At 49.6% G+C, this 24,122-nt stretch overlaps 1 long non-coding RNA gene and 1 pseudogene across 7 annotated transcripts in view; both read right to left on the reverse strand.

The window, feature by feature from the left end:
- The window catches only part of LOC112821020 (uncharacterized), a 300,721-nt gene that overhangs the window by 274,981 nt on the left and 1,618 nt on the right, over nt 1-24,122 (reverse strand). The gene's annotated exons all lie outside the window — the stretch shown is intronic.
- LOC141373649 (U4 spliceosomal RNA) lies at nt 17,549-17,671 on the reverse strand (annotated as a pseudogene).

Here is a 24,122-nt window from a genome sequence, read left to right on the forward strand (position 1 = left end):
GCATAGCTCAAATGGAAAGGATGTGAATGAAAGATGGAACGTTGGTGCAAAAGGGAGCCGGTGCCCTGCACAGAGTAGGTGCTCAGTTCATGTTTTTAAAGGGAACTCAACAGAGCCCTGGCAGAGCACTTTCAGGAAGGAACAAATCAAAAGGGCTACAGAGAGCAGAAGAGTGGGGTTCGTGGCAGAAAAGCAGAACCTCCTCCACTTCTATTTTATCTATTTTGTCAGTCAAAATGATGCCAATACTGGGCAGAGGACTGTAGTCATCAGAGTTATCCAGAAAAACAGAGCCAACAGAATATGCATAGAGAGAGGGGGAAAAAAAGAGAAAGAGAAGGATTTATTTTAAATAAGTGACTCATGTAATCATGGAGGCTTGACAAGTGCAAAATCTACAAGGTAGGCCAGCAGGCTGGAGACCCAGGAAAGAGTTACAGTTTGAGTCAGAAGGCTGTCTGCTGGCAGAATTCCCTCTTCTTCAAGGGACCTCAGTTTTTTCCTATTTCGGCCTTCAACTGATTAGATGAGGCCCACCCACCTTATGGCGGCCTGCGGCTTTACTCAATGTCTACAGATTTAAATTTTAATCTCATCTAGAAATAACTTCACAGAAACATCTAAGATAATGTCTGGCTAAATATCTGGGTACTGCGGTCTAGCCGGGTTGACACAAAAAAGTAAAGCCTCCCAAGGACCACAGACAGCATGTGAGCCAGCTGAGGCCCAGGGTGGGAGGTGGTGACAGTGAATGGGTACCCGGATGAAGCAAGCAGGGTCCTGCCTCCCACCTCAGTGACCTGCAGCCTGCAGCCAGCACATGCGCCCTGGTGAGCTGCTCCAGCATTCATAGACACGGGAGGTTCTGGTGGCCAAAAAGGGCAAGAAGGTAACTCCAAAAACTCTGACCCTTAAGTTTTCCCTTGACAAGGTTCTAAAATGCCAAAAATCATGCTTTAGAAGACCTCAGAAAAAGAAGTAGCACGTCCCAGGAGCCAGGCAGGTCACAGGCAGCTAATCTTATTTTCTTATGGCAGGGGCTTGAGAATGGTACATCAAGGAAATATGGTGAGCGGCTTAGCTAGGCTTCAGCAAGACACCACCGAAGAAATCCTAGAGGCCACAATGGAGAAATACGTCCAGGAACAAGTTTAGTAGCTTCACAGTTGGTTGACTGAGCCCAGAATTCTAACTGGTGTCATGCGGTGGGTGTCTCCCTCCGGCCACCCTCCAGGCTCCCATTCTCAGCCCTGTCCTTCTTCTCAGTGACATGACAACAACATAGTCAACCTGTTCCTCAGATCTACTGATGACCCATCCTCTGCAGGGAGTACATTTATTGACTTACAAACAGAATACCAGAAGATCTTGATGGGATAGGATAATAGCCTAATATTCTATAATAATGTTTAATAAAGGCAGTATCAGGTTATGTACATTTGGATGCAAAAAACCCTAACTTCATAAGTTTAGAGTATAGGAGACTTGTCTCTTGCAGCAGAAATTAAAGAGGAAAAAAAAAAACTTACAGGATTACATTAACAATAAATGCATTATTGATGAAAGTGTAATGTGGCCACTAGCTAAGGGAAAGGGCTCCAGGGTGCTTTGTATGGCGTGACGTGGTGGCCCATTCTGCTCTGGGCTGGCCAGACCTCACCTGAAGCATCCTCTTTCTTTCTAAGATCCACAGTTTTAGAAGGATGGAAGCAGCAGAGAATATTTAGGGGAGAGTGGCCAGACAGAGAAGGGATTTGTTTATTAAATGTGAAGCAGTCTAAGGAACTTTGGGCCTGGGAATGTCTTGGAGGAACATGAGAAGAGCCAGATTGAACTGTGCTGCACCAAAGGGCAGAATGGAGATCAGAAGTTGCCAAAGTTCCAATAAACAGACTGGTTCAATGAAAAACAGATTTTTCCAGCCATTAGAGAAGGCAGTCTGGTGGTCTGGCATCTGGTCACTGGAGGGGGCATCACAGAGTAGAGTCAAGAGATAGAGCGGGTTTGTACGAGGTGAGCCTAGGAAAGGAATGCTAGGTTTGTGAAATGCCACAGCATGTGCAAATAAGAGTAAAAATAATCATGTAGCTGACATTTTCCATGCACCTACTCAGTACTGAGCTCTGCGTTAAGAGTTTTACATTTAACATTAACAGCAGCCTTGGGGAAATAGGTGCTATCATTTACCTACTACACCTTATGGGAGAGGGTGTTGAGACCTAGGGATGCAAACTGAATTTTCCTACTCACCTGACCAGTAAGTGGTGCGCTAGAAAATTCAAACCCTGGTGTGTGGAACTCCAGTGATAAAAGAATCAGTGCTCTTAAGGGAAGGGCCAAGTGGATTGTATTTAAGAGCATAAAACAGAAGAAAAAGTCTCAGAGAAAGAGACCTTGTCTCCACCTGGTCCTCACCTTAGTCAATTCCTATGGGAACAGAACTCATAGGAGAAAATGTCAAAAATTGCAAAGCAAAATAAAGCGCATAAATCCAGGGCAGAATTCAGGCCAAAAGTACCTCCAAAGATAGCCAACCCTTTGGAGGATGATCATGGACAATGTGAACTTGAGAAGTGTAAGCAAAACACCCATGGAAGATGGGCAGGAAGGAAGCCGAGACTGGCCACCGGCCTGGCTGACCCCGAGAGCCGTCTCCATCAGAGGGAACAATAGGTCCAGCCACTAGGCAGGCGATGCGGCCCTCTGCCACAGGGCTAGAGGGTCCTGCACAGAAAACTAGGGGCCCCTGTGGTCTCACAAACATGAGCATCATACCCTACCTACTTGCAATTGGCCCTGGGTCACATTGGTAGAGATGAAAATGTACTATTTGAAACCAGAAAGAGATTTGACACTCTCGCTAGTAGAATTCTGAATTGTAGCTGTCAGATTTAAAGCACAGAAGCCAACAGTGAAGAATGCAAAAGCGAACAAGTTTTGTCTTTATAATCGATCATCATGATGTTAACTGGCCAGACATTTCACCTAGCCACTTCTTGCATAATTCATCCAAGGGTGAGCGAAATACATGGAAATGAGTCTTAAATGCATTACCTAGAACAAACTGTTATGGGCTGAATTGTATCCACTAAAATTTGTAGGTTGAAGTCCTAACCTGCAGTACCTCAGTATAGTACTGTATTTGGAGATAGTGCCTTTAATGAGCTAATTAAGGCAAAATGAGGTCATACGAGTGGGCCCTAATCCAATATGACTGTCCTTCTAAGGAGAGGAGATTAAGACACAGACCAGCACATGCACAGAGGAAAGACTATGTGGGGACACAGGGAGAAGGTGGCTGTCTGCAAACCAAGGAGAGAGGCCTCAGAAGAAACCAAACCAGCCTTGATCTTGGACTTCCAGCCTCTGGGAGTGTGAGCAAATAAGTATCTGCTGTTTAAGCCATGGAGTCTTTGGTATTTTGTTACGGAAGCCAGAGCACATTTCAAACCAGTTTGGTTCGAAAACCACTTTGGTTTTTCTGCTCAGTGACCAACAGCTGCAAGGATTTATATCTCTTGGGCCATTAGATACCACTGAGGCAGCCCTAGCCTCCAAGCTTTCAGAGGACCCTCAACCCACATAATCTCAGTCAACATGTGAACTTTGATTTCACAAAACTTAGTAATGTCCTTCCAGCGGGATCCTAAATAATAAGGAAAACAGTATAGAGCCAGGACTTCAACATGGACAGCACAGAAGCACACAGAAACACATGCCCAGAATTAGCTTGGAATAGTTGGAGAGAAGCAATTGAATTCAGGATGAACACTGTGACAAGTCTCTGATGATAGAAGAAAGTGCCACCAGCATCACAAAAGGAAAGACCCCAGATAGGTAGTTTAGAGTTATATTAATGCTATAATAAGTGATTAATAAAGAATATTCCAAATGGATCTGGTCCTTAAGACAAGGGAATTCTCTTGCTACTTGGAACCAGTGGAACCCACTGCTCCCAGAGCTGCCCGTCCTGGAATCTCACATATTTGCACGTTGACGTTAATAAAGGACTACAAAGATAATTCAAACAAGCCCTGGGGTTTGGAAGTCACAGTTTCTGCTGCTCGAGGTTCCATTTTCAAGCTCTTCTTTTGCAAAAGCTTTTCAGGCTCACAGTGCATTTTATGGATGCTTAGTAGAGTGACAAATTCTGTGTGAGAGATTTTAGAAACTGTCAGGTGAAGTGAGCCAGCTGGGGCAATGGGGGTTCTTTTCCCTGTGGCTGCTGCATGGGCTCCGAGAGTAATCCCCCCAAGGGAATTCCAGCCATGGTTTGGGCAATGTCAACCTCGGCAGAAACGTGTGCCCTGACGGCTCTTCCGTGAGCGGCTGTACTCATTTGTGTATTTGTGTCATAGCGGCCAGAGGGGAACCAACCCACTTCTCCTGCTGAGTCCTGGACCTCCACCTCTGTGCTGATTTGCCCGTCCAAGGGCACACAACACGCCCCCGGATACACGCAGCCTGGACACGCCCCCCACCTGGACACGCCCCCGCCTGGACACGCCCACCTCCGTGCCTGTGCACACACGGACTCCTGCACCCAAACAGCCTTCCGTGTCCACGGCTGCACATCCAAAGACACCTGCCTCTCAGGGCCTGGTCCAGATGGTGCCTCCTTCGGCAGCACCGTGGGCCTCAGGGTAAGTCATCCTCCAGCCCTTCTCCAGGGTTCTCCCTTCCACCTTCATGCTTTCATTGTTCAGACCTCTCTCCTTCAAGGCCAAAAGTTGTTTCCACCAGGATTCCCTTCTGATTCTTCATTGCATCCTCATCAGTACCTTCGTGCTTAATGAGATAACCACGGCTTCTCGCCCCATTCACATCTCATTACTTCCTCACACGATGCAGAAATATTTCTCATAGAATAGTTTGGTGTTCTTTATAATGTAAGATGACTATCATGTCTGCTCTTTCAAGCACTAAAAACTTTCCATCAGTCTGTCCTGGTTATGCACCTTAGCGGCGGATGGATTAAAATTTCAGGAACCAAATGTCTGCATAGGAGGGCACATGAGTGCATGTTCATACATAAATGTGAACACACATAAATATATGCATGGGATGAGGCAATAAGAGCAAGGTACAGACAAAAGAGGCCAACTGAATTTCTTTGGGAGATTGTCTAGAGGGGCTGCATTTGATCCAAACATAAAGCCTTGGTCTAGGAAATGCTGTTCCTCAAATGCTCTTCGTCTTATGCATGAACATGAAGTGCCAAAACCTGTGACTTCCAAACCACAGGGCTTGTTTGAATTATCTACTTAGTCTTTTATTAACAAAGTCAACGTGCAAATTTGTGAGATTCCAGGATAAGCAGTTCAATGAGCAGTCGATTCTGTTGGTTCCAAAGAGAAAGAAGAGCCAGACCCAGTTGGACTAGGCCTTACTGAATGCACGTGATCTACTACTCTCCTCCCCAGGGTTGTCCTAACTGACCAGCGACACTGAGCTGTCCATCACAGCCAGAGGGTGCCTCTCACTCCTGGCCACTGCTCATCCTCCACGTGGACACCCCCAAGGGTGGGCCGCAGTGTGCTCCTGGCATGCAGCTGTTCCCACGTGCTATTTGGTGGCTGCTCAGCCAGTACACCGTTGAGGGGAAGAGGGGGAGCCCCTCTGTAATATTCTTAATGCTCCAGTGGGAGAAACTCTTTCCACTCCGTGCCCACCGCTCACATGGTCACAGCCATCCTCCTGGCCCATCTGTACAGGCCCAGGTGTTACCATCTGTTCTGAGTTTTCGAAATGTCAGTGGTGACGTGGGCGGCCTGGAGTTTCAAAACTCAGCCAGTTGTCCGTGCTGCCACCTCTACCTTGAGCTCTGTGTCCATCTGTTGCCCCGCCACCTGGGTCCGTTCCTTCCTGGCCACGCCAAGCTTCCTTGATAAGGCTGCCTTCCAAGAGGGCGACCGGTCTCCAGGATGTCTTTTCCCCAAGCCTGCCCTCGCCAGCCAGCCCTAGATCTGCCACTTGTCACTATACTTTGCCTCTTACCTTACCACTCTTCCCATCTGGGAACATCTAGGGATCTTCTCTGATTTTTAAAATTTTAATCCAAATGTCACTCTCTTTTATCCCATACTAACATATTCCTTCCGAACTTCTGTAACATTGGTATGTTTTGTCCCAAATTTCATTCTTTGGAACTCTGGTCCTATACAATTCTCCAAGAAAAAAAAGAGGGGAAGGTTCCATCACCACCTACATTTAGGATATACTGTCTACGTTATGCCATTTGGGATATTTACAAAGCACATTTCAGACATGTACAAAGCATGGCTAAAGGCTCTGAGAAGTCCTGCAATTAAAAAAAAGTTTCTGTTAAATCAGCCTGGAGTTTCTCATTCTACACTTGACTGTGGGGCACAGCATTTATGATGTTCTACACCAACTCACTGATGCCCCCTCACCTCCATGGCCACATTATGAATAACTGACCCACAGGTGGCCTGAGCATAGAAACAGCACAGAGGAAGTTTTACTGAAGCTTCTGCTTCCTATGGGGGCAACTGCCACTGGAGGTTCTGGATGTTCCATTTCATAAACCAACATGTTGGGTGAGCTACCAAATTCCAAGAACCCCGCAGCAAGTCCTGACTTCAGTGGGCTCTCCTTGTTGGGAATCTGATCTGTCAAATCCTGAAGGAGAACTCACCAGAGAGCTATGTGTTTAGAATTTCGGTAGGAATGGGCATTGGCCTCACATCCTGTGGTGCCTTCTTTATAACTGGGCTGCACGTTTTCCCCTAGGGGGAGTACCTGGGTCTAATGTGTAGGTAGAGAAATGGGTCCGCCTTGGCCTGGTGCTTTCTCAGTCCCTGAATGCTGCTGCCAGGCGGATGCTTCTGTCTAGGGAGGTCCTGCAGAGGTGGGCCACAGTGGGTGGTGAGAGAAAAGAAGACTCCTTCAATCTGCAGGAATCCCCAGGGACTGGTGGATAAACTGGGAAGGCTGTCCAACAGCTCCCCACCATGGAGCACATCTCAGATTGGGACAGAGAGGCCTCCTACAACCCCTGTTTCAGGGCACCTGACTCTTAGTTCTAGGAACATTTAGGATAAGTGCACCCTTGAGCTCTCAGTTCAGTAGAGCACCTAGGCCTCCTGCTGGCAGCCCTCTCTCTCTGTGGGTCCTTTCTACTGCAGAGAACATGTGCAGCAGGTCCTGTGGCTAGAGGTTCTTTAATGGGGACAGAATTTCCCTGGAAATTCTGTCCCTACCCCTTCATTTCTGTAAGCTGCTTTTAAGCCACATTTCATAAATCAGGACCTGCTGTTACATAAAGCAGTAGTGAAGAGTCCAAGTCACGAAAGGCAACTACATTTCAGCTCCTGCTGCCTCTGCCACCTGGCAGGGCTCCCTCAAACACTGTGCTCAAGGATTGCAAGCATTGTCTGGGCTCCCAGGAACAGGGCTGGGACCCATGACCTATATTCGGGCCCAAGTACAGAACATGTGGGACCCAGTGCAAAATGAACACGTGTGACATTGGTATGTTTTGTCCCAAATTTCATTCTTTGGAACTCTGGTCCTATACAATTCTCCAAGAAAAAAAGAGGGGAAGGTTCCATCACCACTACATTTAGGATATACTGTCTATGTTATGCCATTTGGGATATTTACAACGCACATTTCAGAATTGTTCCAAAACTATTCAGAATTTCAGGATGGCGACAGCAGAGCCAGAGAGTCTGGGTGTGGGCATTCTGAGCACAGAGCCCTGAACAATTGCACAGATCATAAGCCCATGAGGTTGGTTCAGCTGGTATCTGCTACGGACCCGGAAGGTAGGGTGCTGGGGACTTAATGGTCTCCCCGCTAAGGACTTCATGGTGGCAAGACAGAACTCACAGCATCCTGGGAAGGTTTCTTTGAAAGGGGGGGGCTTCAGGCTGGCCCTCTGGATGCTCTTTCTAGATTTCCGCCCTCTGAAGCTGTTAGCAGACTTGAGCCCCACTAAGTCTTCTGGTTTGACTCAAACTCCATGCTTTGGTGGGGTTGGGTTCCTTCTTGTAGGCTGTGTCCATTCCTGCTCTTCAGGTTATTTTCACGGATCCGGTTTCTCCGGCTCCAGAAAAATCAGGCTTCTTTTCTACCCAGATGCCATGTCTACTTTTCACACTTGAGATCAAATTTTTCAACACGCAAATATCCAAACCTGACTCTCCCCATGCCCACAAGTCTTCCCGGGGGGCTGGCCCAGGCTGGCCTGCGTCCAGCATGAGCACCTGCCTTTCCATGAGCCGACCCCAAGCTGGATCCGTTTATTCCAAGCTTCTTCTTGGCTCTCCACTCACACCCTCCTCTGCTGTCCCTCCACCGTGTTCGCTGCCCACTTGTCCCAGCTTATCCACCCAACCCCTTCTCTGAAAGCTCTGCACTTCCCTCCATCCCTGAGCCCCAAGTTCAGATAGAGATGTGATGCCAAAACACTGGAGTTCCACATTCCAACCAAAATTGCCTACTTCACCCCTTCCAACTCCCCCAATGTAAAACCCACACACTTAAAATATTTTCAGCAGGAAAAAGTAGGCTGCTTAATAAATGGGACTAGGAAAAACCGCCGTCCATTTAGAGAAAAATTGGATACCTCTTCTTCAAATCGTAAACAAAAATAAATCCCCATGAACTTGGTATTTTAAACCAGAAAGATGAAATTATAAAATACCACATATTTTTTTGTGATCTAGACTTTCTGAGCAAGCCAAAACGTGGGTGTCCAGAAAATCGTAACAGATTGGATTACATAAAAAATTAAGTATTTCTGGGGCGCCTGGGTGGCTCAGTCGGTTAAGCATCTGCCTTCGGCTCAGGTCATGATCCCAGGGTCCTGGGCTCGAGCCCCACATCGGGCTCCCTGCTCAGTGGGGAGCCTGCTTCTCCCTCTCCTCCTGCTTTTGCTCTCTCTCACTATCTCTCTCAAATAAAATCTTTAAAAAAAATTAAATATTTCTGTAAAATGAAAGACACAGTAAATAAAGTAGAAGGTCAAGCAATGGACTGGGAGAAATGATTTGCAGCATATATAGCAAAGGTTTAAAACTCAGAATATGAGGAGAGCTCTTAATAGGACAACAACCAAAAAGGAAAAGAAGGGAGGGAGGGAGGGAGGGAGGGAGGGAATGCACAGACTATGAACAGGCTGAAAGAACTGCATAAACTATTTTTTCTAAATACAAATCTGGAAATTAAATGAAATTTCAGAAAAAGCAGCGCCTGGGTGGCTCAGTTGGTTGGGTGTCCGACTGTTGATTCAGCTCAGGTCATGATCCCGGGGTTGTGGGATTCAGCCCCGTGTTGGGCTCCATGCTGGGCATGAAGTCTGCTTAAGACTCTCTCTCTCCTTCTCCCTCGGCCTGCCCCCTCTCTTCCTCCCTTTCAAAAAAAAAAAAAAAAAAAAGCTTGAGACAGTGAGAACATCATTGCTGCCATGAAGTCTGGGATGCCACAGACACCATGGATGAGCCTCCTTCCCGCTGTGAGGACAGGCCTGGCCTAACCACGAGAGAGCCCCTTGGCAGGGGGGGTCTCCTCGGAGGTTTGAGGTGGGAGCACCTCAATGCCCACTATGTTCTGCTCAGCCACATAGAGGCCCTTCTCCCCTGAAGTTAAAAGAAAAAAAGAAAAAAGGAATATGAGCAGGCAACTTATAAGGAGTAATCATTAGCAGACAACAGCCCTTCTCCTTTAAACCAGCCCCTCTGCAGAACAATCCGCTAATTTACATATTTGTTTTTAAAATCAGTATTTCTGGAGGCTGAGTTTAATCCTTTCCATTTTCTTTCAGTGCATCGTTTATTGGATTTACATCCTAAAACTCTTCAGGGAGGGCAACTTTCTTTTTAAAGATTTTATTTTTAAGTAATCTCTACACCTAATGTGGGGCTTGAACTTATAACCCCCAGATCAAGAGTCGCATGCTCTTCTGACTGAGTCAGCCAGGCGCCCCGGGGAGGGCAAATTTTAAATCCACCCTTCTGAAGGGACACCAGTTGTGCGTAGCTGCCAAGTAAGGTGACCACAAAAATGGGGCAAAGGGTGCTGCGTGAACTGTACTATTCTACATTTTAAAGAAGACTGAATTATGTGATAGACTGCTCAGGCAATTATTAAACATATACAGAGGAAAAACACTGGAAGAAAACAAGCCCAAATGGGAACAGCAGATAGCTCCGCAGGGAGAAATGTGGGTGATTATCTTCCTCCCTGTCTTTGGTTCTGAAGTCCCTGGCCTTGCTGTCCTGAGGGCTGACCAGGCCTGCCACCCAGGTCCTCCCAGCTGAGCCCTCTGCCTGGGGCAGTCCCACAGCACCTCCACCCGTAGGATGTCTTCCACCTGGTGCATTTATAGTTTCTTCAGATATTACCTTCAGGTAACAGATATAACCTTCAGCTACATCCCACAGACGGAGTCTGGCATGCCATTTTGCTTGCTTCCAATAATGCCCTCAATTTGACAATATAAGAGTTCTTCAAAAAGCTTAAGGCTGATGCTTGTAGCAAACAGGCGGCGACCCGGCGGGGGGGGGGGGGGGGGGGGGGCGTGCCAGTGAGGGGTGTGTCCCCCGCGCAGTCACGAGGGCGTCCCAGGCAGCACCTCCCGCTGCGTGGAACCTCTCGCTGGGCCCAGTCCCTGGTCCCCGGTCCCAGCTGCACCATGTGAGAGCATTCAGACGCTGCTCTGAGTCTGGGCTCCTCCGCCTCCTGCTTTGAAGTCAAGGTTTCGCTCTCTTGACGAATACTCATTGCTGAAGGCTACCCTTGGTACTAAAATAACTTTCCATGAAATACTCTTGACTGTAAATGCCCTTATATTATAAGAAATGCTCGTGTTTGTGTGTGGTTCTGTCTTGTGTAACTGACTCCACCGGGTTTTCGAGGTGAAAATTGCTCGTTTTTGTCATTTCCAAAACCTGACATTCTTTCACTATAATGTGGCAATTTCTCAGTTCTTTAAACTATTTTTTTCTTTAAGTTCTCATGAATTGGCGGTTCCTGTTTTTCTGAACTGCTTGTCAAAGCCATGTTCGTGTTAGGTTCACAGTCACCCTTGTTCAAGAACTAGGAAACAAGGCCAAAAGTCCCCACAATAAAGTGTGACTTCCCGGCCCTCGGAAGCCTCCCTGCTTGCTTTGTAAGTTGTAATTTGGAGGGACGCGTGTGACCGTTGGTGGAAGGGAAAGGAGCCGGCAAAGGACAATGTGGGTGAAAGTTCCGATCGCCCGGGGAGGTCCTGGCATGAGGTTAGACAGTGCTCCGCTCACGTTCACGTGGAGACTGTGGCTCCGTCGCCAGCCCTACCCGGGGACACATCATGCGGCCCACCAGAGCATGGATCCCATCACATATAGAGATGAAGTGGCTCCTTCTCCCCACCCACCCCCCCCACCGCCCACCCCTCACCCCTTTTTAAAAACCTAATGTAAAGACCAAATTCCGCTTTTTGACCTCCGTGTTTCTGCAGTTAGGGAAAAGCTAAAACAAAGTGAGAACATTCTATTTGCTTAACTAAAGCAGGACTGCCTGGGCACAGGCCCAGTGGTCGCCACTGCCGGCAGGGGTGTCCTGACTGGCTAATCCAAGCTGAGCTGGATTCAGGATGGAGACCTGCTCAGAGCAGCCTCCTTCAGCATCTGGAAGGATGTGCACTGTTTTAGTTTCCTAGAGTTGCCGTAACAAAGGACCATAAGCTGGGGGCTCAAACCACAGAAATGTATTATCTCATAGTTCTGCCAGCGAGGAGTCTGAGATCAAGGTGTGGCGGGGCCACGCTCCCGCTGAAGGCAGCCAGCGAGAGAATGTGACCCCGGCGTCCCTCCCAGCCTCCCTGGTTTGTGGCAGCCTCACTGCCATCCCCACCTGGCCTTCTCCCCGTGTCCGTGTCTGTGTCCAAACGTCCCCGTCTCGTCAGGACGCCGCTCGCACTGGAAAAGGGGCCACCCTACTCCACTATGACCTCATCTTTAATCATGTCTGCCACGACACCATTTCCAAATAAGGTCTCCTTCTGAGTTACTCGAGGGGTAGGGCTTCAACATGTGAACTCTGGGGAGACACGATTCAGCCCATAACACACACAGAGGCCTTGACGGATGACTCACGAAGTCTGGACTTCCACTCACTTTCTCTGTCATTTCTTCTGCCAGTGTCTTCCCCCAAACTCCTTCCCCCGAAAATAAACTGCCTTCTTATAAACACATCCGCTTTCTTGTTTGTCAGTGTCGAATTCAAGGTTGTTAAAAGCGTGGAATTCCATAGCTCAAAATCCTGCTGCTGGTGGAAACAGTCCCAGTCAGGAGGTGCCTCTCAGGGACGCTCTCAGCCAGCTGGGCCTCTGGAAGGAGCAGGGCCGCCCAGACGGGGCCTGGGCTGTCATGCCTCAGCGCAGATGTCCTGCCACCCTGGGCTCTGTGCTGCCTTCTGTCCTGCAACGCCATAGGTGCTCCCCTGAGGGTAAAATCCAGGAAGCCCCTCGGCCCCCCCCGGGGGGGGGGCGCCCTGCCGTGAGGACAGCTGACTGCTGAGGAACCAGCTGGAGTGGGCGGCTGGCTGTCTGGCCTGAACTCTGGCTCCCCCACTTGTTAGCTCTGTGACCACAGGCTCAGCTTCCTCCCTGAGAGATGGAGATCCTCATGGAGGGTTATTTGGTGACACTTGGAACGGGGTCAGGCCCAGAGAAGACACTGAAATGTCAGCCATGGCCACCTGGGGTGCCTCCGGCCATGGCCAGAGCACAAAGTTTCACTTAGGGGGATTTGTTTAAAAGAATTCTGAGATGGGTTTTTTTTTTTTTTTTTTCAACTCTCAATCCAGCTCCTCATCCATCTCTTTTGAAAATAAAATTTGGTGTCAAGCTGGCTATGGGGGTCCTGGACCCTCATGAAGCCCAGGGCGACCAAATCACTGTCAGCTGCCCAATCGCCAGCCTGGGTCAATGGAGTCCCGGGCCATGAGAGCGCGTCTCAGCCCCACTGGACCCTCAGGGTGGCCCTCACCACTCTGGCCTGGGGCTTCACTGGGCACAGGAGCCCGTACGTGGTGCCTTCCCTGTGTGCCCGCCTGACCCTTGGATGCCCGCACAAGCACAGGCCTCACCCCCAGGGTTGGGGAGAAGGGGAAGCGTGGCCAGCCCAGAAGCCCCGAATGCAGGGAGGGAACACACAACCCGGTGCTCTCGAGAGCACAGAAGTGGTTTAACAGTAAAAAACGATTGTGATGGTTTTTGCGGAAAGTAGGAAAGAAAGGAAAAAGATTCATTCAAATACCTGCTTACATTTGCATAAAGAAACCCTGGACAGATAAGCCACTGAAGAGTAGGGTTTCAGAGGGGTGGTCAACGGGAACTGGGTAGGAGACAGGGGTGAGAGTGTGCTTTTCGCCTGACCCCTTTGTATTTACTTTCACTTTCGAAACTTATTCAAAGAATTAATTAAAGCAGGAAACTCTATCCCCTATTCATATTTGCAGATTAAAAGAGACATCCTCTATGCTCATCTCGAAAGATGCTGAGAAGCATCAGCTGAAGGTCAGTGCCACCTTCGATGAGGGCCCTTTTCCAGGTGAGGTGCCCCTGGCAGGAGTGCGCTCCCCACGACTAACCACAGAGCTTCCAGCAAGATTCCCTGAGGTCGTGGAAGAGCTGTTAAGGCAGGGATTCCAAAAAAGTTGTCTTCCTTTGGGAGTGATTTATTTGAACGATCCGAAAAGGCTCTAATCTGGTTGTGGTCTTGGAAAATAGAATCCCACACAAAGCCCGACATTGGCCGGTTGGGGGTTCATGGTGTTTTGGGATGAGGCTGGTGAGAATTCTGGCTCTGCCTTGGTCTGTGCACCCCAAAACTCTTGAGCACTTTAGCCTGCTTGTGTGCAACATGAGTTAAGAGTTCCCAGTCCTCACGGGATGGATATGGGGATTGAACAAGTTAATGGATATAAAGCAGCCAGCACACACAGGGCCTATGGAAGATACTCCATAAATATTAGTTTCTCCATCCCCTATTGCTGCCAGGAGGCCCTTTCAAAATTGATTTACCACATACACTTTAAGCAGCATGGTTAATCTCCCCGAAGTCCTGCACGAGATATAAATTAAAACCTCCAACATGAGAACTGGGGGTCCCCCCTTTTCCACTGGTAGAGCACTGAGTGGCCGTAATGATCTTTGGAAGCTGTTTGCTCAGAAAGTCCTGGAACTCCCTCCTGAAACTTGGAGAACAATTTCCATTTTAGTAAGAAGTCCCTCTCTTGCCACTCACTGGCTATTCATTTTCACAGAGTGGTAGAAATTAGAGTTGGAAGATTCTGATAATTTTGGCAACCAGAGGGCAGGTGGAGGTGGTGATGAGCCGAGAGAAGACTGCGCTCCATTAAAGGCTATGTAATGACTGGGGGAGGCAGCCATCTGGCCCCTCTTGAGTGACTATCCCTATTCTGCGCAGGTGCCCCTGGGGATAGACTCAGCGGGTGAACACCGAGCAGGCGATACCCACTTTGGGAAGGTGGGACGGTGACTGGGTGACTCACTTTCTCACCGTGAACGTTCTGATTTGCAGTCACCTCTTGTGCTGCTGGGTGGCAGTCTGCACTCACTCTGGGCCTCTCCCCTCCCTCCGCAGAACAGGCACTTCTGGGGACTTCAAAGGGACCGCTGCACAGAGACAGCCACCCATCTGTCAGGCCGGGCTCGGTGATGCCTACTTGAAAGGCCTGTCTGAAACGAATCAAACGCATCCAACCCACAAACCCCGAGGATGTGACTCTGTATAAGCAACTAAACCAACAATCCCCAACTGAGCGTTCAGATGTTCTAGATGTTTAAGACTCACTGCTAGCATCTAACAGCGGACCGTAGGGTTTGTGAGCCTCCCGGAAAGCTGCCAGTGTTTGAGGATGGGGGAGAGGTGAATGAGACAGAAGGAGGATGGCCATCCACCCATCAGGAGGAGTCTGGCTGAGCGTCTAAATCATCAGTACCTGCCCCGTTTGTCAGTGGGGTCACACAACACATTTGATTATGTGACATGTTTCGTCACCCATTCATCTGCAACACGGAAACCTGTGCAACAAGGGGAGCTGTTGGTATTCAGGGAGGTGCCCCAGAATGATAGATGTGGGCAACCTTGAAGACAGTCCCTAGTGGAGTGCCACAGGTCTCTGCTCTCGGTCTACACTGAGCCAAATGGTCTTATGGTGAACGTGGAAAAGGGAGGGACACCTCTCTAACTTGCAGATGATATCAAGCTTCATATTTTACGTTAGAGAATACCCAGGCCAAATCTAGGAGGTTAAACCAAAAGTCAGTACCCAGATGCAAAATGCGGGAAAGGTGGCTTTGCACATGTCCCCACACAAAGAGGCCAGGATGTTGGCCAGTGGATGGGTGTGTGGGCCCCAAACCTCAGCCTCGCATCCAGGACAAGGCAGGTCACTGTGCTCATGGGAGGGGGGACGTCGGAAAACTGTGGTCCGTGACCAGAAGGGCAGCCCGGGGTCAAGGTTGCCGAACACCTCAGCACCCACTTTCGGGAACTGTGGGAAGAAGGAAGAGCTTGAGCACAGTGGTAACAGCTAGGCGACTGGAGGGGCTCAGCGTGGAAGAAGCTGAGGCTTGTGTTATAATTCGGCAGTTTCTGGGACAGAAGAATTGCCCGATGAATGTTAATGAGTGTGCTGAATTATGACCATAGTCATGACCACGGATATGACTGAATAGCTTCAGGGGGCAGAGCACTTCCTAAATGTGGAAGTGCCAGAAAACAGGCTTTGGATTATTGATGGAACAGCTTCTCAGTCGGTGCTTTGCAGTGATGGGCTGGGCTGTCTCCGGAAGGAGAGAAGGGGTTTACGTATAGATTAAACAGCCCCTTATGGGGCTCACGTAGAGGGACTGCTGGGGTGGGCAGTGCCCTTTGACCCCAGAGAACTCCTGATACAAAGTAAAGAGCATCTGCGTAATGGTGATGACCCCAAGTTGGGTTGTTGAGCCCTCACCATGGTGGGTCACCCCACCGTACTGTACAGACGATCAGAGAGGCTTGGTGACTCGCTCATGGTCATACAGCTAGCCAGGGGGAGCCAGGAGCCTACTCTAGCTGCCTGTCCATACAGAGAGAACCAAGCAAGACATCAATGCATAAACCGACTTCCTTTCAGATCTCCACTCACGTGGAGGGACCCTCAGAGACCACCCCATATACGTGAGGCCCCTTGCCCTGCCCCACTTGCATCCCCCTCCAGCAGCCCTTCTAACAACCACATTTGCTTATCACCTGCCTCCAGAGGTCTCAGTAAACACCTGATGAATACCGAATGAATACATGAAGGGACAGACAACTGAATCCCTCTCCCCTAGCTCTATCCTTATACAGCTCAAGCTGCCCCTGGGCCTGGAGAAAACGGAATGTGGAGGCAGGATGATGGGATTCCTCGGGCGCCCAAGCTGGAGTGGACGGACCACGGCTCGGGGGAGATCGGGGGCCCCAGAGAAAGGTGTCTGTGGTCGGGAGCACACCGCAGAAAGGCAGCCATTCCACTAACAGCAGTCAATACTATTGAACACCTACGGTGCGTGGCACTCTGCTAAGAATTCTCCACGCAGCGAGCCCTTTCATCCTCAAAACCACCCTCGTGGCGCTTACTCCTCTCTCCCTACTTCCCAGGCCAGGATGCACAGAGGTTATGCGGCCAGGAGCTAGGGGAGCAGAGGCGGTTTCCTCACGGTGGCCCATGGCCTCCCGGCGGCCAGTCAGTCCATGGGATAGAGCAAACAGTGTGGTGCCTGGGGGCCTGGCTTCAGGGGAGGGAAACGGAGTGTCCCGGCATCCCATACCCCTGGGAGGACATCACTTTGCTGCATGTCGTGCTGCAGTGGAACAGGGCAGGGGAGAGGGGGAACGTGGGCCTGGGGCCTGGGTTTGCTGTCTTCTGCCCATTCTGCCCCGTTCCCCACTGCTTGTGTGCTTCCTGTCGATGGCTGAACATGGTTTAATTCTTGTCCCTTAAAAGGCCAAAAGAGTCAAAAGACACACTTCGGGGGTGTGTAGGATGACAGTGACAGGGGCCGAGCCTGAGACGTCCCTTAGGCCAACCTAGTCCGTCCCCGGAATGGCCCCACACAAACAAAAATAAGGATGCCTCTCCCCAAACAGGGAAGTTCGTGATCAAATACCACAAGCCCAGACGGTCTAGGCGGGCCTCACCCTGAGGCCCCCGCGCCCAGGAGAAACCAGCAGACACCTGGCGGGAATGTTCTCGGTGTCGGGTGCCCAGCCTGGGCCACCTCCTGGGCAGGTCGTTCTCCAGGCACTGGAGGCCCTGAGAGCCCACTTGAGGTTTTATCCCCAGAGAGGGGGACACTGAGGGCTTACACTAGTGGCCCTGGTGGCAGAGACGTGGGACCCCCACCCGCCTGGCCCAGACACTCTCCGCCCCTTTGACGAGTGGCTGAGAGCGAGGCTCAACTTGACCCCTGCGCCCCAGGGCCACATCCACCCTCAGGGTGATGGCCCATCTTTCAAAGCTGCCCAGATTAGGAAAACATGCTCTACCTAGATTTGTGCTTTCTAATATGATAGCCCCTAGCCACATGTGGCTATGTACATTTAAATTTAATTAGCAATAATCGTGCCTCAGATAAACCTCATTAGCTACGATACTGCCACATTTATATTTAAATGAATTGAAATAAAATGTAAGTTTAAATTCAATCCCTCAGTCACACCAGCCACCTTTCCAGTGCTCAGAGGCCACATGTGGCTTGTGGCTGCACCGTGGCACAGACAGCACACGTTTTTATCATCCCAGAGAGTTCTGTTGAACAGTGCTGTTCTGGAGGTCTTGGGGAGTCACAAGAAGACACCATGTGACCTCCACAGGTCCCCCGAGATGGGTGTGTTTCTGACTCTCCTGCTATCACCGTTCTTCCCCCCCACCCCAAGGCCAAGGCCGAGGCCGAGGTGGGGGCCCAGGTTAGGAGAGGCCCAGCAGCAGTCAGCAGACAGGATGAGGCATAGACGGGGTGCCCCCACCAGACACTCCACAGGAGGAGGAGCCTAGGGTCAGGGACAGACCACCAGGCCGCGCAGGCCCCTCTGGCTACAGCGGGAGTCCGAGCAGCTCTGGAGCCCCACACCCGCTGAGTCGCGGGTGTCGCACGGCAAGGGTGGCGGCCCCCTCACAGAGCAGACTGCCCCGCCCCGGTTGCCCGGCCCCGCGTAACCCTGAGATTGTGCCATGACCCCAGGAGCACTGGGACCCACAAGCGTTCCCGATAATGACAGAATCTGAATCTTCCCTCAGCCAGGTTGAGGGGGTAATATAGTGAGCTTAAAGCAGATCTAATGTACTTTAGAGATTTCGAGAACAGAGGAGTGTTACATCTTTGATACCTTAGCACCACAGACTGAAATCTGTACCCACTAAACAGATCAGCTGGATGAGTAGAGCAATTATCGAGGAGTCAGGGGTGACAGGAAAACTGGCACGGGACAGACCCTCCCCATCATCCTCCCCGTCACTTCCGGGGGTGATGTGAGTGTCCTGGCTGCTGAGGCTCTACAGAGGGGCTGCCAAGGCTCACAGGCCCTTCTGTGCTTGCTCTCTGCCCTCCCCGTGCCAACCTCTGCATCATACTCTTAAAAATTAAATGTTTTCATTTATTTTAAAATCAGAAGAGAAACCAGAATATAATCAAAATGAATATATAATAATGAATCCAGTTTGAACAACATTCATCTTTACACTGAGACAGTCATGATATGCTCTTACATGAGGAGGGGGCCACGAAGGCTAAGCACCTAGAGTCCATAAAAGTCACTGTGCAGCCCTGAGCTCTTGCTCCTTCTACCAGAGGCATAAAAGGCAGCTCCACACAAAGGGAACTGATGTTCCAACAGACCATCTTAGTTGACCTACAGATTGAATTTCAGCAGTGATTTCACATACCTCCCTCTGCATCACGCAGGTAAGCCCACTCCAAAAATAGTCGCATCTCCAGGCAAAGCACCTAGCCTCCCAAAGCCCTGGGACCATTTGCCTGCTCTGCCATCCTTAGCACTGCCTTTCTTTCTCCAAGTTGTCTCATGATTTCAAGGAGCCTGCTGGAGATCCAGCCATCACCTTTGCATTCCATACAGGAGGACAGAGGGAAGTGGAGGACAAAATGTTAAGCCTCTTAGATGTCAGGCTCCTTCAAGGAGCTGTCCTCAAATCACCACCCATCGCAGCCTGTGTGTTTCATTGGCCACCCCATCTGTTTATGTGAATTTTCCCTCAGCAAAGGCATAAATGTATCACGTAATGTAAAGGAGCTGGAGGGGAAGACGGAGGGATGAAGCAAGGCGCTGAGATGGTGCAAAGCAAAGAAAACACAGGAGGGGACTTAGACTTAGTCCAAGGCAGAATTACAGCAAACACTCCCTGCTGAAAAATCCATACTGTCCTCATGCATCCTCATGGCCCTGGTTGTGCCACTAGATAATGGGGTCATGTAGCGGAGGGTGTGACAGGTTCACCTTCTCTGTCCTTTGATCAGGTTGAATTATGTGAATAAACTCCGCGTCCTTGGAGCTGAAACTTTTCTACTTCGGCCATTCTGCTCTTTGCTGGAACACTGCCGAACCTTTGAAGCCCAGTCTGTATCCTCGGGGCTGGAAGGGCGTGGTCCTGACTCAGGAGCTGACTCTGGGAAAGCTGGCTGCAAGGGAGGGGGTGAGTCATGAACCCAGACATAGCTGAGATTCCTGGTATGTGCTCTGGGGTTGGGTGGGGGGGGGGAAAGAACACTAAGCTCGGACTGCTTTTCTTGGAGGCAGGAGGTGCTACAGGATGTGAGGGTTCCCTGCCTCCATGCACTCGTCCCCTGGGGCACTTACAACAGCCTGACATTATTGGGCTCATGTCTATTTCACCAGAAAGACATAAAGAGGAAAGACCTGGTCTGCCAGTTCACCTCCGCATCCCTGCGCCAAAGAAGCAGACTGTTGCGTTCAAAATGAAGCTCCTCTCCTTACTAACAGTGTGATTTAGCCATTCCCCTAACCCTTCTGTGTCCCAGCTTCCCCATCTGAATGATGGGGACAATAATAATAATAATCTGCCACACAGTTCTGTGAGGACTAAATAAGGTCATCTTTGCAAAGCATCCAGAACAGTGCCTGGCCCTAAGCAAGCACTCCGTAAACAAAGCAGTGTTTGAATTATCATTATTTTATTGGGTAAATATTAAGTATTTGCTGATGCATGAATGAACAGAAATCTTCTTTCTTTAACTGTTAATACCAAAATCAAACAAGTGATTTCTGTCCCTTTGAACGTCCTCCTCCACGTTGTTCAGGGCCCTTGAAGTCAGTCTACTCTCGATGACAGCAATGTGGTTATTTCACAAAGTAGACCCTGATCCCAGAGGAGCTAAGTGACTTGTCCTGGGTCTAGTCATAGGACCGAGGATGCTGTAAAACATAAATCTAGCTGTCTTCGGGAGCACTCTGTTGTGGAGACTGTTTGTTGCCTATCCTACATCCATTCTCCTCTACTTCCTGTGTTGTCAACAACCCCCAAGTTGTCGGGGCTGCAAAGTGCCTAGTTAAAAAACTGCATTCCCCAAGCTGCTTTACAGATACAGTGGCCAATAAAAGATGTAGGCAGAAAGGGTTACTTGGGGGTTCTAGGAAAGCTCTTTAAAGGAGACTGACACCTAGGATGCTTAGACTTCTGTCCCCCACTTTCCTCTTTCCTCCTGTGCGGAATGCAGAGGTGATGGCTGGAGCTCCAGCAGCTTTGTTAAAACCGTAAGACAACTTTAAGGAAGGAAGCCACTGCTAAGGAATGCAGAGAAGAGAGATGAATGAACTGGCTGGCCAATGAACTTTGCCCTGGACAGCCTGCTTCCAGTCTTTTTCCGTCTGAGAGAAAGTAAGCTTGACAGTTGAGGGAGGCACTGCTATTTTGTAAGGTTTTCCTTTATATCTGCCTAAATTGATAGAAACCAATGCATCCCTCTCACACTCTATAAATGACTTGTCCAGGGAGAACAGCTAAAATGATGCCTTTATGCCTTTGCTAGAAATAGTATTTTAAGTATGATACATTTTTGAAAGGGCAGCGTGGAGGGAAAGGCTAAAAGCCTCCATGGCAGAAACCCTTCCTTGCAGGATAATCGAACCTCAAAGCAAAGGATAAGCAGGAGAACCACAATGGATAAGATTTGCCACTGCCATTAGCTTTTCTCTCGTATACGAAATGCAAGAAAACTGCGTGTTTCTCTCTCTCTCTCTTTTTTTTTAATCAGAGGAATCATCTGAGACCAAACAAGCCTCCCCACCACTCCTCCTTCCTGCAGACCCAACTTCCTTCTGATCCACTGTTGGCTTCCCCTCGCCTGAGCTCTGGGGTCTAACCAGAACCCTCTTGACATTGTGAGGAGCCCAAGCTCTGCCCCACAGCACCGGGCCAAGCACATGACTGCCCTGCCACGGCACTGAGAGCGGAGAGGGTCCTCTGGGTTTGGGGACAGGTAGCAGCTGCAGGACAGAACTGCCCACAAAGTGGCACCATTTATAAAGGGCCAACACGACACAGCCATGCTCAGCGTGCAAAGCCTTGACTTTCAGAAAGGAGATGTATAAAGCCCCCGATGCTTTATGTTGGCAGTGCAGTACCAGAGAAGGCTGACTGAACAAAGGGACACATTTGGCACTACTTTCGGACCCCTACAGGATGCATGTGAAGATTTAGCTTCTGAGGCCCTGCATGATCTTGGATATCTTCAGAATCGGCAAGGAAAGGCCACGTTATGCTCAGCCTGGTTTTAGTTTTAAGTGTATCTTACTTAATATTTTCAATATGAGTCAGCTCCTTATACTAGGCTGATTCTCAAACAACCAGAAGGTGACTGTAGCTGCCTTTAGACAGGAAGCATGGGTACAGCGTCCAGCTGCTTCCACCCCCGAAGCTGGTCTGAGGCCAGTGGTCCTGGATTCTCGGGCCGGTGGTCCCAGTCTGCTGGATTACAGACAACACTCTCCTGGTCCCCTGCCTTTCCTGACTCTCCTCTCCTGATGGAGGCAAAGGCGCCCCCCTCAGCCACGCACTCCTCAAAGCAGCTACTCCGCCTGATTCACCGGCCTGGGACGCGTGCACCTCGAATAAGTTGAGCAACTGGCCGTCCGTCCTATCTTCCAGGGTGGGTATGTGTGTGCGTCAGGGGCTGGGGGTTAAAGGAAATGCACAGAAAGATACTACCATGTGGTTGGGCTGAGGGCGAGGGGAGCTGTCCTCACTGTGATGATGTTGGCAAGAGAAAGCATGATAACCTCGATGTCGGTGACAACATCTAGTACCCTGGGTCTTCCTGGAGAAAACCAGGAAGCATTTCCCATTTACCTAATCAACAGACGTCTTGCAAATGCAGAACATGACACAGATGGGATCTCACTTCAGAAGCACGAGAGCCAATTCTTTACGGGTGCCCCCAGGGCCCAGGGCCCAGGTTGAGACGGAAAGGTGTCTGGGTGTATGTCCAAATCAGTGACTGTGTACTTAATAGCTTGTAACTGGTGTGCTCATCATCACTGATCTTTACAAGGACCCAAGAGGCTGGTACTATTATTAACTCCATTTCACAGTGAGGAAGGTGGGACATCAGGAAGCTAAGTTGCTCAATGTGAGGGTGAGCTCTCTGTATGGCAATGGGTGGTGGGGCACCTGTCAGGTACCACGAAAACCTCTTGGCAGGACATAACGAAAGCCTGCATAGGGGTGCTGATGAACGGTGTGGAGTGGGAGACAGGGCCAGCAAGCAAAAGGCCAGTCTCGAAGCTGAGGGCGCCATGACAACAGGGCACTGGGCCATTTCTGAGTGTCATCAGACTGTCAGCATTTTCTTTTTGCTGCAGGTGTCCTTTTAAAACATCTGCTCTGTTTTCTCTTGTCGATGGTTTCCCTTTTTATTCCCTGCCTGCATCCTCACTTAGAATCAGCATCTTTTGGTAGTTGGAAAATATGACAAAGCAGCAAATCATATTAATGAATGCTCTATTTTCAGACCTGCCTGGGTCTTATTTCTGGCCTTTTTAAATGACTCTCCTGATTATAAAAGTGATCATATCAGTTCGCCACAGGCTTATTTCTCATGGGTAAGCGGTAAATTGACTTCCAGCGTTCATACCACTGCCCGAATTCTACACGAAAGAATACAATCAATGTCTACGATAAAATCAACCACTTCAAAACTACTTCCCAACGGCACTTATCCAGGGGGATTTGAAGACTCAGGACCCGGTGAGGAACACATGTTGACACCTGGCATGTTCTCTGAAATGGGGACAAGAGAGGGTGCTAGTGTGCCCAAACCACTGAGGCACTGCCTAGGGCATTTTACCTTTTTGGGCTCTTCTCTCCAGGAAGATGGCATTTCTCCGAGCGCTTACAAAGACTACTCACCAAGAGAGACAGACTGGGCTGGGCTCCCACCTTGGAAACCCCTATTGTCTGCCTTGCTGAGGCCCCAAGTTGGTCCTGAGATGCTCAGCTTTGGAACCGCCACTGATTACACTGAAATCACAAGATCTTGCTTGGGAAAGTCATGCCACTAACTCAGGGGCCACAAGCCCAGATGCCTTCAGAGTCCAGGTAAGAAGGGAGGCAGACAGAGCTAACACTGAGGGGGTCTCTTCTGTGCCCAGACCCTGTTGGAAGCACTTGGCAAATGCTAACTCTCTGAGCCCTCCCAGTGGCCGTCCGAGGCAGGCAGCAACCACGGTCCGGAAGCCCCAGGCTATCAGAGCCTTGCACACATTAGGGTTCAACAGGGCCCATGATCCAAAGAATAGGAGACCCCATAGTCATCTGAACACAAAAAACAAAAAACAAAACAAAACAAAAACCAAACCACCACCAATCCTGGGCAGGCTAACAGAATTTGAGGGGGTTGAGGGTGGATTCAAACAGGACCACATGTGGCCTTTGAGCCACCAGCCTGCAACTCCAGCTATTTTTTTTTTAATTTTTCATAACATTCTTCTCCGTTTATAAGAAGAGTAAGGTTAAAGGGAGGTTTTCTTCCTTGGAATCCTGCGCTCTGATGTTAAGGTGGCACACACACGCACACACACCCCCCCACC

This window comes from Callorhinus ursinus, unplaced genomic scaffold (assembly GCF_003265705.2).
Source record: "Callorhinus ursinus isolate GAN/ISIS: 27379988/994484 unplaced genomic scaffold, GSC_fseal_2.0 scaffold10, whole genome shotgun sequence".
In the NCBI taxonomy this organism is placed as follows: domain Eukaryota; kingdom Metazoa; phylum Chordata; class Mammalia; order Carnivora; family Otariidae; genus Callorhinus; species Callorhinus ursinus.